The following is a 14,443-nucleotide window of genomic DNA, read 5'->3' as shown; positions in this document are numbered from 1 at the left end:
ACAAAATATTCATTTTCCTGATATTCAAAATAGCCGCCATAGGTCATTGTATACCTTATTATGTACAATATGAATAGGGAAAACTAATTTTCACAAAAATGAGCACTAAACTGCAAAAAATCGCGATGTATGAACGAAGTAATATATGCAAATCATCATAACTAACGAGTTATATCATTTATAATGTCATATATGGGAACATTGCTGTATTTTGATATCTAAAATAGCCGCCACTGGCCCAAACAGAATTGCGTACAATATGGCAATCGGGGGCCCAAAAATGCACAAGAGTGCATGATCACTAAAATGCTCGTTATGAATATTAAACAGGTGGAATACTGACTATAAACATAAATATTAACGAAATATATTATTAATATGCCATGTATGTGGTGAATGTTGTATTTTGATATTCAAAATGGCTGCCAAAGGCCCAAAAATGCACAATAAGAAATGGGAAAAAATCACAAGAGTGAGCGCTAAAATGCATGTATATGTGATAAATGAATTGGATACTGTCTAAAAACGTATTTTCTAACAAAATATATCATTCAGGTTTCAAGTTTGTGTTAAATACTGTATTTCGACTTTCAAAATGGCCGCCATCGACATTAAAGGGGAAGTTCACCCTGACAAAAAGTTTATTGTAAAAAAAGCATGAAAAATAATATAAAAATATTGCCGAAGGTTTGGGAAAAATTCATCAAGTGATTAAAAAGTTATTAGAATTTCAATAATTTGATTTGTGACGTCACATGCGAGCAGCATTCCTACATAGCGAATGGTAAAAAATCAATGAAATGATTTTTTCCCAGAAAATTGAAAAATTGTTTTCACTCTACCTTTTGTATATCAATAGGCAAATCATTTCACACCAGATCATGAATAGAAAACAAAATTAAGGCATCAGGAACCATAAAAAATTTGAATTTCAAGCATTTTATATTACATAACACATGGGGCAGCTGCTCGTTTATGACGTCACAAATCCAAAACTTTGAAATCTTATAACTTTCGTACTCTTTAACGGATTTTCCTCAAACCTTCACCAATATTTCTTACTATTTTTTTCTGCTATTTTTACAACAAAGTTTTCTTCAGGGTGAACTTCCCCTTTAACTGTATTATGTACAAAGCAAAGTGGGAAACCAATATTCACAGGAGCGAGCACCATAATAGCGAGCCCGCCAATTTATGTCTTATTTGCATATTGCCGACCCACGGCGTATTTGCATATACCCCCGGCTTATTTGCATAACTCCTGACCAATCACACAACGGATCAGTGCCCATCTATTGTTCTCGCGTTTGTGCGTACGCCGTACGGTCTTGGAGATTAGTATAAATAGAGTACGATATCGGACAATTTTCGTCACTTGATAAAGAGTTGCAGCGGCACTAGAAAGCTCGTGAACTTGTAAGCTAGTGTTGAACACTTTTTGCGAGAGTGATCACGAATTTCCTAGAAAGCCAGTGAACACTTTTTGCGAGAGTGATCACGAATTTACTTGTTGACCATAGTAGATTGCGAGACAAATGAATACCCTCTAGCGATTATTTCAATCCGCAATAATGAACCTATTTAGTATTAATGTTAACCATGTTTACATTGAATAAAAATAACCTTAGCCACAAAGAGGTAAAGTCGATTTGACATTTTCCGAACCTAGAAATGTTATTTCCGATGAAGTTTTTTTCTTGATTCGTGTGCCTATGGGGGTCCTAGAACAAATTCAGCTTGGTTGCCCAAAGTTTCCGTTTGGGCAATTTTGCTAATTTGCATAAATCCAAAATGGCCGCCAGATGCCATCTTGAAAACCTAACTTTTGAACCCCTGTCCACAAAATGATGAGTATAATAACTCGTTTTAGGCATGTTAGGGGTTTAGAGATGTGTAGAACCGATTTCTGTAATAATTTTTGCAATATAAGGTCATCTTCAGGTCAAATCCAAGATGGCCGCCATATGCCATCTTGAAAAATCGACTTTTGTTCCCCTTGCCCCAGAATGACGAGTAATACCTCTATTATTTTAGAAGTTTTGGGGTGTGCAGAATCCATTTCTGCTTTCTATTTTCCAATATAATGTCATATTCTGGTCAAATCCAAGATGGCCGCCATATGACGCCATCTTGAAATATCAATCGCCAATGTGTTATGTTGTTTAATAATCGTGTTGTGAATTATGTGATATCGATACTTAATTGTGATCGGCCTCTTGGCCGCGACGATCTCAATAAACCGCACGTAACCTTGTACGCCGCTTGATTGTTGCCTTTAATAAATCATTATTATTGTCTTGGCGTGGTGGCAGCTATTGGGATCTGAGCAAGCCAGTCCCTTAAATAGTTTAAACCTATAATCCAGACTCTAGGTAACTTAACCCCATTACTAGGGGGTCGGGCGCTCCGTGTTCAATCGGTGATAGGTCTCGGTTTCTTTAATATTATAGTGTGTTGTAGTCCCATCAATTGGTATATAAGTTATGTACAATAACAATTGCATGAAGATATAAGGGACGCCGCGTCGGCCGCGGCCAAGAGCACCGGCGCCTCGCAAAGGGGTCCGGTTAGTGCGGAGCCGCTTCAGTGCTCCGGTAGTTATGACTCGAGAGGGAAGTCAACTCCTTTAAATGTACCTTATTTTTATGCATACGTAAGGCATGATGAAAGAAGAGTGAAGGTAGAGGTGAGGAGTGGTAATCAGGTTAATATGAGCAGATTGCAGATGATTTGGAGCTGGAGATAGTGATTGATGATTATGCTTTATATGATCTGTATGATTATGGTATTGATGCTGCCTTCGAATACAATGTTATTGGTTACACACAGTTCAGCCTCTTTACCAAAGAGGGTGTTGAAATGGAGTTTCTCGGAGTGGTTGTAAGTGACAAAGATGTCGGTGTTGTTGCTGGTGCACCGTATATGGAATGTCATGATATCACGGTGCGACCATCCAGACATGAAGTTATCTTCCATGGTGATTCAGTCTTTGTATATGACCCTGAGAATGTTGGTGCTAGTTCACTGGTGTGTGAGGAAAATCTGGTGGCAGTTCAGCCAGCCCATGCTGGTGGGTCTGGCGATGTTGAACAACAGCATGTGGTGTCCAGGCCGACACCCATTGCCATTGTTACGGAACAAAGATCTCGTGTACCTATTTGTGAGACTCGGCCTTGTCCTGGAGAGTGTGAGTCGTGCTCTTCAGACTGTGTATCCAAGGATGAATATGTGGTGAATGTTTCTCCTTATGATGATGGTGTGTCTGGTTTTGAAGACAACTTGCATCAGCATTTTAATTCTCCTTCAAACGTCACCGATAGCGATAGTGTGAACATGCTTTGCTTGAAAGAAACCACATCCGGGTTGTTATATTTAAGAATAATTGTAGAAGAATTGTAAAAGCAGTTACATTAATCTATTAGTTATTTCCCTCTAAGGATAGCCAAGATTTGTAAAGAACGTTCCAGAATGTATTTTTACTATGCAGGCCTTGCCTATTTAAAGGCCAAGGAGTTTCATTGTTGAATAGGGAAATGCCAAACAATAGAATTGTATTGGTAGTGGAAATGAATAGGCTTAGGTATTTTGTTTACACATGTTAATTTCAATGAGGTCATTCAAGAATGTTTTAGAAATAAGGAAGCTTCCAGAAGAGTGAATACTAGAAGCTTGTAGATTAGTTGAAATTTTAGAATGATCTAGACAGTTGAAATTTAGTATATAAAGCTGCAGTTTCTACCAGCACATCATCACATCATATTAGATCACTTGATCACCACATCATATGAGATCACTTCACCAGATCAGAGCAGTTTATTTCCACCTGGAATATCTATATTGTGTGGAATTATTTGCCCACCAGCAATGAACTGTTTGCAGTTATTTTGAGAGAGAAATTATCAGTTCTCATCGAGATCATCAACATCATCAACCTGTTCAATGAACACGCTTCAACCCATGGATTGCTGAAATTGATTGTTAATCATCATCAACATCGTCTTCACGGACGCTTCAACTCGTTACAGTGACTCGTATTATTCATCATACTTCAACACCAGTTTCATCATCGCCATCATTGTGAATTTTCGCCAGTCAACTGGGATTTTATCATTTGGATTATTACTTGGATATAGTATCATCACTTCGGGATTTTACATCGGACACTTCAAGAGATTTATGTAAGATCATTATTTGTTTTATTTATGTATAATTATTTCCTGTAATAAAAAAAGAGGAAATTAAACTTTATATCTCAATTTCTGATTATTATTTGTTGCAGTATCGTAACAAATAATTTTGGGGGCTTGTCCGGGAAACGAAAACCAAATTTGCACAAGCCAATTTGAAACTAAAAACCAGTTTTTCAGGAAACGAAAACCAAATTTGTATAAGCCAATTTGAAACTAAAAAACAGTTTTTCAGGAAACGAAAGCCAATTGTGAGACGAAAGTCAGTTTGAAACAAAAACCAATTTGAATTGAAAACATTTTGGAAATTTTTGGAAAGTTCTAGAATATACTCTACTGTGTTATTACTTGCTTGTATTTGTGTATATTCACTATGGCTACATTTGAGGTTGAAGAATTTCTTGCAATGACAGAATTGTCATATGATCATTTGAAGTCACTGAAGAAGGATGATTTGATAACAGTTTGTGATCGTTTGGGTGTATCTCTAGCCCCAGGTTTAAAGAAGGCAGAGATAATTGACTTGTTAGCTAGTCACATTAAGCTTACAGAGGAGTCTGAAACTTCTATCAATATTTCAGACGATGCTCAGATCCAACTGGCAAACATTGAATTGGAAAAGGAAAGAATCAAAGAAAACCTTGAGAAGGAAAGAATCAAAGAAAACCTTGAGAAGGAAAGAATCAAAGAAAACCTTTAAAAGGAAAGAATCAGAGAAAACATTGAAATGGAGAAAATGAGATTGGAGTACCAGTTAAAGTTGAAAGAAATAGAGTTAGCTCATGCAAATACTAATACTAACTCTGTTAAAGATAAATCTCCCCAAGGCTTTGATGTGGCGAAAAACATTCGCCTTGTGCCAAAATTTGATGAAGAGGGAGTTGATACATTGTGTCATTTGAAAAAGTGGCAAAGAGACTGAATTGGCCTGAGGAATACTGGACTCTTCTCCTCCAAAGCGTTTTTGTTGGAAAGGCTGCAAAAGTCTATTGTTCGCTCTCTGAAATGCAATCATGTGACTATGCTACAGTGAAAGAAAAAAATCTCAATGCATATGAGTTGGTACGAGAAGCGTACAGACATAAATTTAGGAACATGCAAAGACAATCAGGCCAGACATATGTTGAATTTGCTAGGAAACAAGAAATGATGTTCGATAAGTGGTACAGATCACTGAAAGTTGACAAAGATTTGTTCACCTCAGGGAAGTTGTCCTCCTAGAAGAATTCAAAAAGAGTCTTCCTTTTGGCATTAAATCTCACTTAGATGACCATAGAGTTACTGAAGTCAGTAAAGCAGCCATAGTAGCTGATGAATTTGAGGTCACACATAAAGGTAGTGGAGATAGGCCTCCTTTCAAAAATTATTGGAAAAAGAAAGGTAAGGGGTCATTTGAATCCCACAATAAACCTAGTGAGGGAAAATATGCAAGCAAGGACAAAGACGCTAACAAGAATCAGGCTAGTGGGGGCACAGAATCAACCAAAAGGTCTGAGAGTCGTAGTTCCAAAATTTGTACTCATTGTCATAAATCAGGACATTTGAAAGAATCATGTTGGAAATTGGTTGGAATGCCAACCAAAGTTAAGAAAGACATGGGTTTTGTCAAGCAAACAAGTGTTCCCTCGATGGAGTTTGTTCCATCAGAGTCCAATCGAGATGTTGAGAGTGTTTCTCTGGTATTTGCTGATAGAGTCAAACAGGTTGATGAAACTTTTAGAAGTTTTTTGCATGATGGTGAAGTATCCCCTTGTTCGACTGGTGCTGCTGGTAGGTCAGTGGTGATCCTTAGGGATACAGGGGCTGCACAGTCTCTGATGGTGCCAGGTGATTCGGCTCTTCCTCCGGAGAGTTCAGAGAATGCCAACGTCTTAGTTCAAGGTATTGGCCCAAATTTCATGTCGGTTCCTTTGCATAAGGTCGACTTAAAGTGTGACCTAGTTAGTGGTCCTGTGACTGTTGGTGTCGTTCCAGAATTACCCATGGAAGGTGTTGATTTCTTGTTAGGTAACGACTTGGCTGGAGATAAAGTTGTTGCATCTCCAGTGGTTTCGGAGAAGCCCGTTGAGGTAGCTGAAACTGAATTGTTGCAGGAAGATTTTCCTGGGATTTTCCCGGATTGTGTTGTTACTAGGTCTCAGACTCGTAGAGCTGAAAAGGATGATGCGGAATCTGCTGATGTAGAGGAGAGTACTTATGTCTGGTTAGCTGAAACCTTTTTTAAGGATTTGAAAGGGGATAGTGTTGAAGGCTCTGTTGCTAACAATGATAGTTTGTTTAGTAAATCCTCCCTAGTACAGGCACAACAGGCAAACCCAGAATTAAAAAGCTTGTCACAAAAAGCATGTTCTGAGGCCGAGGCTGATAAGGTTCCTGAGTGCTTTTATGTCAAAGATGACATTTTGATGAGGAGATGGAGACCCCCCCCCCCCCGGAGACCGGCTGATGAAGATTGGTGTATAATTCACCAGGTTGTAGTTCCTCCTTGTTACCGCACAGATATTCTGAAAATGGCTCATGAGTTACCTATGGCAGGTCATGTCGGTATTCGGAAGACAGAAGATAGAATTATGAGGCATTTCTACTGGCCTAAGATGCACAAAGATGTTGTGCAGACAAGGTGTTTCTGTCCCTTATAAAAATCGCCAATGGTATTTGAATGGTGCCGAATGGTAGTTGAATGGTAATCTGAATGGTAAATGGTACGCGAATGGTATTTAGGTGGTGTTTCAATGGTAAGTTCTTAATGGTAATTGGTAGTTTATTTAATGGTAAATGGTATACCATATACCGAATGGTGTTTCAGTGGTATGTGACTAATGATATGATTGGTATGATGAATGGTATACCATTTACCCAATGGTGTCTCAGTGGTATTCAATGGTGTCTCAGTGGTATGTGCTTGTAATGGTATGATTGGTATGATGAATAGTATACCATACATCCAATGGTGTCTCAGTGGTATACAATGGTGTCTCAGTGGTATTCAATGGTGTCTCAGTAGTATGTGCCTGTAATGGTATGATTGGTATGATCAATGGTATACCATACACCAATGGTGTCTCAGTGGTATACAATGGTGCTCAGTAGTATATGCCTCTAATGGTATGACTGGTATAATGGATGGTATACCATGCACCAATGGTGTCTCAGTGGTATACAATGGTGTCTCAGTGGTATTCAATGGTGTCTCAGTAGTATGTGTCTTTGATGGTATGACTGCATGGTATACCATGATATACCCAATGGTGTCTCAGTGGTATACAATGGTGTCTCAGTGGTATTCAATGGTGTCTCAGTGGTATGTGCTTGTAATGGTATGATTGGTATGATGAATAGTATACCATACATCCAATGGTGTCTCAGTGGTATACAATGGTATCTCAGTGGTATTCAATAGTGTCTCAGTAGTATATGCCTCTAATGGTATGACCGGTATAATGAATGGTATACCATGCACCAATGGTGTCTTAGTGGTATACAATGGTGTCTCAGTGGTATTCAATGGTGTCTCAGTAGTATGTGTCTCTATAATGGTATGACTGGTATGATGAATTGTATACCATATACCCAATGGTGTCTCAGTGGTGTCAAATGGTGTCTGAGTAGTATGTGCCTCTAATGGTATGACTGCATGGTATACCATTATATACCCAATGGTGTCTCAGTGGTATACAATGGTGTCTCAGTGGTATTCAATGGTGTCTCAGTAGTATGTGCCTCTATAATGGTATGATTGGTATCAATATGGTGTGTTAGTAGTATGTGCCTAGTGGTATATAATGATGTTGGATAATTGTAAAGCTATAGTGGCTTAGTGGTGTTTGCCTAATGAATGCCATTTGTGTTAATGCTGAATGATATGCCCAATTGCATTACCCATTAACATAATTCCGAAGATTTAAAGAAAATATATCAAAGATTAAAAGGTATTTAGAGTTAATTAAATATTTGACCTGTGACTTTTATGCGAGCAGCTTCCCCAAATCAAGTGTAATCGCTCATGATTGTAAACATGGTCTCTTGCATTCTTTTAAATTGTCTTTGTCCTTATTAAGTAAAAGGTCTATATGTGTTTAAATATTATTGATCCAGTGGTTATGATACAATATAATAAATTTGTTATATTTTACTATTGTACATAAATTTAAATCTGATGCAATGGGTGCATGCAAAAATAAAATCAATCGGTCAATGAAATCTTTTTTGATAAAAAGGGTTTTAATTTTTAATTAATAAGTTTTATTCTATTTTTATAATCATTTTGCTTGTTTATGGCCGCTTTTTATAAAAAGAACTATATATTTAGTGTTCCAAGAAGATATTTGCAATCAATCCCAAAATTCGATCAGATGCAAATTTACAGGTGATGATACATTAAGTTTATCTAGAACATATCAATTTGGATTTTTTTATGGATCAGTTGCAAGTTTGCAATGAAAAGTATGACTCTCATGATTTTGTAGTCTGAAATTGATTTGCGTTCGATTGCTTCGATTGCAAGTTTCTTGCAATGCCCCATATTTTGCTAAAAATGAATTCACTGTTGGTTGTCTTGGTCCCCCAACCTCTATCAAATTCCCATCCGCAAACCCTGATTTGGTCTGTCTGCAACGTCAAAAGCCCCATCTGACCCATTTGTACGCTATTATAGCTGCTTCCAATCATGAATTATTTCATCCTTTTTTTACAAATGATATTTCCAAAATTCTAATTCTATTTTAGGCTCTAAATATTCTTTCCCACTTGTGGACGGCGTTTATAAAGAGGAGAGCTATTCTATAGGCCGGCATTACTTGATTGAAATGATTTATCCACATGGTCTTGCTCCCTCACCCCTATCAAAATCCCTGCCGCCATACAGGGTATAGTACAATGTAACAGAAAAGAAATCTACTGAATGAAATCTCAATTTCAATCATTACAAAAGCAAATTAAAAGGGAAGAGGAGTGAGTAAAATATATATATATAAAGGGGAAAAAACAAGAAAAGAAAAAAGGCAAAGAAGAAAATAAAGATTAACAGAAAAGAAAAAAAGACAACGAAAATAAAAAAGAAAATAACATAGAGAACAGGAAAAAAAAGTGAAGGGATCGAAAACTTTTTTCATAGATTCCAAGATCCAAGGAAAACAGTGGCATGCACTCACGCCATCATGGTTTCCAACCCAGAACCAATCGAGAGGAAAAAGAAGACACCCCTGATTTGGTTTTAATTCACCCCCCCCCCCCCACCCATATCGGGATGTGTATTTATCTTGGCGAAGAAGTCCCCTCCCCCCATATTTTGTCATAATTTATCCCCCCCCCCCCATATGCTTTGGCGAGAGGGGCCGCTTGGCTGCTTGCCAGGTAGCTCTATTATACGTGTTGTTCTCGCACTACGCACGCGCGAACGTCTAACCGCCAAGTGCAATATTTAAAAAAGAAAACTCGATCTACCGGTACTACCGTTTTGCTGTTGATAAGTCCGTTGATAATTCATCAAAAACTAAAGGAACACGGGTCAGATTCGGACAGCGACTTCAAAGTCATTTGTAGAAGGCTATAACAGTAAGTTATATAACAATTTTCTTTGATTTATTTCTCAAATTGTCTCAAAATGTTAGATGTCGTTGTACTGCCACGACATGCACGACCACTGCACTGCCACCGTCACTGCCCCGTTGGCGCTGGCCGCTGCTCTACGGGCCGGGACGTGGCTTTGACGATAGGGAGTGCTTATGGTTTATGCTTTGTATTTGCAGAGTTAAGATCGGCGAGCATTGAATAGTAATTCGCTCATATTGCCTGATGTTTATTGTCAATGTTTTACAAAAACCATCTCTGAATACATTGAATTCGTGAATGAATGATTTGTTAATGCTAATGTCAAGACTGTCAAAGTTTTAATTGTGAATAAATAGACCGTTACTGCACACGTTAATTTACTGAAATTGAAAACTTGCCGACAAATATTGCTTTGAAATTAGGCCTATAATTTGTTGTTGTTGTTGTTGATAGATGTTGGTAAATGAGATAAAATGGAGGTGAAACATGGTAAGGGTCCTAAAGTTTAAAAAATGATAAAGGCTACGCAGGTCTATAACTTTGCTACACTGTACACACCACTCATTGCACATACTATTTCAATGGTAAAATGTGCACTTTGTGTGTGGAACTGTGACTGGACGGAGTGACAAACGATTCCTATTCAATTTTTCTACAGAGGCTGCAATAAATATGCAGAGAAAACTGGCGCTAATGCAGTTTTGCACCGGCCGATTACCAGCATACCTCATCACCAAAACTTGTTCCCAAATGTCATGACAGGTCTCTCAGTCACATTTCGATGTTAATATACCCACCGTTTTTCAAAATATTGGGAATGGCTGTATTTAGTCTTCGATCTCGACGTCGTTGATCTAATCCGTAGACATCACTTCGCGGATCTCTCGGATTCGCCGTAATATTTATATGGACTGAAGTTAGCAACCAAATCATGCTAACATGTGGCAAACAAACTGCCAGCATGCCGCATGCGAATCTTTTGATCGCATAACTTCGGTCCATATCAACATGACGGCGAATCCAAGCGATCCGCAATATTTTGAAAAGTGGTGGGCATATTGTGTATTGATCTCAAAATGTGTGTAGACAATTCTGGTGGGGAGTTTTGCTTGAAGTTGCATGCACAACGAACAATTGTCCATAGACTGTGTACAACGGATAGATCGTCTCCGCACAGCGATTCGAAGACCGCTGATTGGTCAATAGCGCAGATCACGTCATGACCACGTGGTCCCAAAAATAATTCCTTTGGACTGCGTGCGGAAGTATCGATAACGATATCCGGTCATGTTGTGTACACGGTAAATGGTCTTGGTTCGTGATCGGATCGCTCCGGTATCGATCGAAAATTATCGAAACTGCAATTTCATGCATATTCACGCGACGCTCCAAAACCCGGAAGCCAATTGACTTTATGCACGTTGCGATAGACTCTACAAATTCCAAGGAACACGATGACATATAGACGCTAATTCGTAAGATTTTGACGGAAAAGCAAGAAGTATTCAAAATTTGCTTACCTGTGCGGTATCGGTGAGAAAATAGATCCTCCGAGAATACCTTTCATAATTCATATAAAATATAGGAAAATTGAAATTCTAGGTCGATTTTGGTACGAGGTGATAGGGAATTGCACACTTGTTTTGGTGGAATTCTGTGTGGGGAAACAAAAGGCTTGCACTGCGCATGCTTACTATATTTTCATTCATAAATTGGTTCTCGGCAGTGGCTGGATGACGTCATGTAATAAGCAAAAATGTACACGACCGCTACGTTCACGCTCCGCTATCCGTTGTACACAATTGTTCACTGTGAGTTGGCTGGTGTGAAACTGCATTAGTGCCGGAGGGTATTCTTAGATCCTTTCATGGGGCTAGGCATATCAATTTTTAAAGTAAATTTTATCCTCTTTTAAAGTTAAGTTTGTCCTGTGATCACATTTTATCTGTTTTTATTTATTTACTGATCAAAACTTGCCTAAAAAACGTCTGGAGTTCATCCACTGGCATATGATTGTCCATGAACGGATCCATGATTTCTCAAAGGGGGTAGTGGGGCACATTTTCCCAAGGAAACTTTAAATAACAAGCAAACCAAAAAGGAGATCCTCTTGTATGAGACAATATTTTTAATATAAATATTTGCTGTAACTTTCGAAGGGGGGGAGAACACTTGTGTAAGAAAGCCACATTTTTATCAAACACATCAACTATTGCTCTCAAGGTGGGGGCACAGGTCAAATGTGCCCACTTGGATCTGCTTCTGCGATTGTCAATACCAGAAAAATGGAATTTATGTCATCGATTACCCTCTTGAAAATTGCTGCTCTAAATTTGTTTTCAGATGACATAGCTATTACTAGTATAAAGCATGCACAGTTATAATACAGCCTTGTCTGAACTACGCTGAAATACTATCACATTTCCTTATTTTTATCCTAAATTCTGGGCTGGTAATCAGAGGTCCATGAAAAATATCTTTAACATTAAAGTTCTAAGATCATTATTTTTCTATTACTATATTAGTATTCTATTTTTGTTTGTATCTGCACATACATGCAGATTTTACAACACTTAAATTGATTTTATTTCATTTTCAAAGTTTGGACGACGGATACACTGGATGATAAGGTAGATGATCCAGCCTTATCTTGGAATGACACGACGGGTGTTGAACACAGAAAACGTACCGTGTACAAGAAACAATTGGAGTTTATGAAAGGTAGGTGTGTAAGAATTTTCTTCAGTAGAAAAAAATGCAAAGCTTCATGAGATAAAACAGATTGTATTCCTGCAGTGGCATAGCTGAAAAAAAAACCTTGTCAGGAATGGTAAAAAATCCTTAGAAAGGACAAATGTCATCCCTATTTAGAGGAGCACACGTCTTTTCTGACACCCCCCCCCAGAAAAAAATCAGTATGTTGGCTGAGGGGGGAAGGGTGGACACTTTTTCCCCAGGTATTCATTTGTTGTGGTATTTGTCATCATTGGGGCAACCTCCCATTATATAATAGGTTATTGTCTACCCATCTATGGTTAAACATAAATTTATTTATCATATTTTACAAAATGTTTTGTTGATATTTGTTAATTGGTATCATTCAATTGAATGGTAGAGTATACTGCAAATTTCTCAATATATAAAAAAATATATGAACTTCTAAAGAAAGCTTACACACATGACAAGCATTCATATTTTGAACCCTTAGCTAATATACTGTCCTTTGCATTGTTTTCATCCAATATTTCTTATTACAGCTTCAAGGAATTAATCCTGCCGGGTACCCATTCACTTCATCTGGGTCTAGTGATGCACAGTGTGGATGAAATTCGGGCTGAAGGAAAACACACCATGGCTAGGACTCAAATTCACGACCCTCTGTTTGAAAGGTGAGAGTCAGAACCACTAGACCACGACGTTCCCAGCTGATGTCATATCCCCACTTGTTCTTTTGTATTTTATTACAAGAAGTCGCGCTAATTTACATTTTGTCCTCCGAGAACTATAAAAAATGGAGTGAAAATTTATTTCAAAGACATGTCCACCCTAACAAAAAAGTTGATTTGATTAAAAAGAGAAAAATCAAACATAAAAATCGGATGAAAAATAAGAAAGGTATGACATTTTTAAGTTTCGCTCAATTTCACTTAATAGTTACATGCACATCCAGGTCGGTATGCAAATGAGGGAACTGATGACATCACTCATTCACTTTTCTTTGTTTTTTAAATATGAAATATTATAATTTTCTCCTCATTGTCCTATGAAATAAAGTTTTATTTTTTATTTTTTATTGTCAAATCTGTAAAAAAATTGAAATATTGTACAATTCAAACAATGAAAACCAAAACAAAAAGTGAGGGTCTTATTTTGCATTCGATTTAGATGAAATATTTTGCATGATGCTTGCCTGATTTTCTCTGTTGATTCAAAACAATCTTTTCTGTGGTGGACTAGACCTTTAATGTGAAGATATGCATTGCTGGAAATAATGATATGATACTTGGGACATATCATACACACATGTATGAAAATATGAAATAATTATTTCATTTTATAGAATAAGCCTAACAAATATTCCTGACGATCGTGTGTACATTGGGTTAATTTTTTACCAAAATGTTGTTAAATTTCAAATTCAATAACTTTGTTATTATCAGATTTTAATGAAATTTTCAGCATGATCCTTTTCTGATTCATTCTCTCCCTACCAAAATCTCCCCTTTTCTCATGCTTTCTTTCTATGGTCCCCTTCATTCTCCTTATAACTATGTTATATGTAAAGTGTAACCGGTCGTCCAACCAATTTGATTGAAGGGCTAGAGGTACTCGAGACTGAAAGCTATGTGATATAATTCAAAGTGTACATCAGACAAACAAAAAACACTGAAAATCTCATCCAAATTTGTTTAGGATTAACAAAGTTTTGACGAATTAAAGTTGTTATTTTTTGCTAAAACTGTTCTCTGCAAGTCCTCATGAATATACAAGATCACAATTTATATATTTTTTGTATTATATGAATTTAAATTTTGTCCAAGCTCGGTTGTAAAAAATTACGATTGACTACTGATTTACTGTGTAAGACAATATAACACAACAAAAATAGACAGAAAAGAAATAAGTGGGTATCTTGTATATATTATTTTCTATATATTTTGCAAAAAAGGTCTCTATTTTTCTTCTGTTTTTTAGTGTTCCAAATT

At 37.3% G+C, this 14,443-nt stretch overlaps 1 long non-coding RNA gene across 1 annotated transcript; it reads left to right on the top strand.

Annotated features, from left to right (window-relative positions):
- The first annotated feature begins 9,699 nt into the window (after nucleotides 1-9,699).
- LOC121406443 lies at nucleotides 9,700-13,010 on the top strand. The gene is made up of 3 exons (XR_005968803.1): nucleotides 9,700-9,740; nucleotides 12,339-12,458; nucleotides 12,995-13,010. It is a non-coding gene; the product is annotated as an uncharacterized LOC121406443 (long non-coding RNA).
- Nucleotides 13,011-14,443: the final 1,433 nt, after the last annotated feature.

The sequence above is a fragment of the Lytechinus variegatus genome, chromosome 1, assembly GCF_018143015.1.
Source record: "Lytechinus variegatus isolate NC3 chromosome 1, Lvar_3.0, whole genome shotgun sequence".
NCBI lineage: Eukaryota > Metazoa > Echinodermata > Echinoidea > Temnopleuroida > Toxopneustidae > Lytechinus > Lytechinus variegatus.
This window is presented reverse-complemented; position numbering and strand designations above follow the sequence as displayed.